The following is a 3,148-nucleotide window of genomic DNA, read 5'->3' on the forward strand; positions in this document are numbered from 1 at the left end:
TTTATAGTGGAGAATATCCTAACGGTCACCTTTTTCTCTATCTGTTGGACTGGTCATCTGAGACCACGCCGGTTCAGATATGTTGCGTGCACGTTTATCCTTTCTACCACTTGGCAAGAATGCGTGTACCGGTCAGATTCTGATGACGTGAGCGGCTTGCATATTTGGACATATGGCAAACATGCACGCTTTAGCCGCCTGATTCGGATTTTGCTTCGGATCTTGGATAAGCAGATCATCATTGTTTTTATGGCATGCTTCTGATCCGGATCTTATCTTCTTGCATTTTTCCAATAAGTATCTATCTCGTCATATTACGTCATCTTATATTTCAAAGTTTCCAGTTGATCTTTACATAATATGAGCCGACTGGAATTGGAAGTTTTATTGCTAGGCGGTCCGGTTAGAGTATTGAGGTCGGTTCCTCTTGATCATTACTTGATCATTTGGAGCCGGATTGCTGCGGTTTGTACCTCAGTGGTTTATGCGGTTTGATCTGTACCTGCACATTGAAATTGAGACTAATTAAGTTCTCTGGCCGGTTAAAATTAACTTACTTAATTTTTCTAACATATACCTAGCGAGAGATATAGTTTTGGTTGAATCGTTTGAAAACGATGTCATTACCTATCGAGAGAAAGGTTTTTAGTTGAACCGTATAAAAATGATGTCATGTTCCTATTGAGATATATGGTTTTTTGTTGAATCGTACAAAAATGATGCCATGTACCTATCGAGAGATATGGCTTTTGGTTGAATCATATAAAAACAATTTCATGTACCTATCGAGTGATAGGGTTTTTGGTTGAATCGTAAAAACGATTTCATGTATCTATCAAAAGATAGGGTTTTTCTTGAATCGTATAAAAATGTTGTCATTACGTATCGAGATATAGAGATTTGGTTGAATCGTGTAAAAATGATATCATTACCTATCTAGATATATGTTTTTGGTTGAATTATTTAAAACAATGTCATGTACCTATCGAGAGATAGAGTTTTTTGTTGAATCGTAGAAAAATATGTCATGTTCCTAATGAGAGATAGGGTTTTGGTTGAATTATTTAAAAACGATGTCTTATACATATCGAGAGATATGGTTTTGGCTTAATTATTTAAAAACGATGTCATGTACCTATCGAGAGATAAGATTTTGGTAGAATCAAATAAAAACAATTCCATATACCTATTAAAAGATAGGGTTTTTGGGTGAATCATAAATAACAATGTCATGTACCTATCACGAGATAGGGGTTTTATAGTCTTATAAAAACGATGTCATGCTACCAAGAAAAGATAGGGCTTTGGTTGAATCGTATAAAAACAATTCCATTTACATATCGAAAGATAGTGTTTTAGTTAAATGACATAAAACAATTGTCATGTACTTATTGAGAGAGAATTTTGATTGATCATATAAGAATGTTATCATGTACCTATCGAGAGATATGATTTTTAGTTGAATTTTATAACACGATGTCATGTATCTATCGAGAGATAGAGTTTTGGTTGAATCATATAAAAACGATATCATGTACCTATCGAGAAATAGAGTTTTTGGTTGAATTTCAAAAAACACTATCATGTACCTAACAAGAAATATGGGTTTTTGGTTGAATCGTAAAAACGATGTCATGTACCTATAATAAGATAGTGTTTTTTAATCTTATAAAAATGATGTCATGTTCCTAAGGAGAGATAGGATTTGGTTGAATCATATAAAAATTATGTCATATACATATCGAGAGATATGGTTTTGGTTGAATTATTTAAGAATGATGTTATGTACTTATCGGGATTTATGTTTTTGGTTGAATAGTTTAAAACAATGTCATATACCTATCAAAAAATAGGGTTTTTGGTTTATTAATAAAAAACGATGTCATGTACCTATTAAAAGATATGTTTTTTTTAATCTTATAAAAACGATGTCATGTTCCTAATGAGAGATAGGGTTTTGGTTGAATCATATAAAAATTATGTCTTATACATATCGAGAAATATGGTTTAGGTTTAATTGTTGAAAAACAATGTCATGTACCTATCGAGAGATAGGGTTACGGTTGAATTGTATAAAAACAATGTTATGTACTTTTCGAAAGATAGGATTTTGTGTTGAATTTTTTAAAATACATGTCATGTACCTATCGAGAGATTGGGTTTTGGTTGAATCGTGTAAAAACGATGTCATTACCTATCGAGAGATAGGTTTATGGTTGAATCGTATAAAAATGTTGTCATGTTCCTAATTAGAGATAGAGTTTTTGGTTGAATCATATAAAAACAAGAGATAAGGTTTTGTTGGGTCAAATTATTTTGACTAAGAGTCAAATCATTTTGACTATCGGTATTTTGATGATGAGTTTGTATTAAACATAAACTAAGTACTCTAATTGTTATTGTGCATGTGCATTAAAATATGCTAAATTAGACTTAGTCTGAATGAGGTTCATTAGACTTACTAGTTATTAGATGAGAGTTAGATGTGCAGTCTAACAGATACGTAGTTAGACGTGCAGTCTAACGGATACGTAGTTAGACGTGCAGTCTAACGGATACGTAGTTAGACATGTAGTCTAACTGATATGTAATTAGACGTGTAGTCTAACAGACGTAGTTAGACGTGAAGTCTAACGGATACGTAGTTAGACGTGCAATCTAACAGATACGTAGTTAAACGTGCCGTCTAACGGATACGTAGTTAGACATGCAGTCTAACGAATACGTAGTTAGACGTGGAGTCTAACGGATACGTAGTTAGACGTGTAGTCTAACAGATACGTAGTTAGACGTGCATTCTAACAGATATGTAATTAGACGTGCAGTCTAATGGATACGCAGTTAGACATGCAGTTTAACGGATACGTAGTTAGACGTGCAATCTAACGGATACGTAGTTAGACATGCACTCTAACAGATACGTAGTTAGACGTGCAGTCTAACAGACGTAGTTAGATGTGCAGTCTAACAGAAACGTAGTTAGACGTGCAGTCTAACATATGAAAGTTAGACGTGTAGCCTAACTCCTTTAGACTAGTCTGAGGGGACTCGTAGTTAGACGCGTCGTCTAACTCAATTAGACTCGGTGGTCTAATGGATCATATTATTAGACGGGGGCATCTAACTTCATTTGACTTGTCAGTCTAAT

The sequence above is a fragment of the Impatiens glandulifera genome, chromosome 8 (assembly GCF_907164915.1).
Source record: "Impatiens glandulifera chromosome 8, dImpGla2.1, whole genome shotgun sequence".
NCBI lineage: Eukaryota > Viridiplantae > Streptophyta > Magnoliopsida > Ericales > Balsaminaceae > Impatiens > Impatiens glandulifera.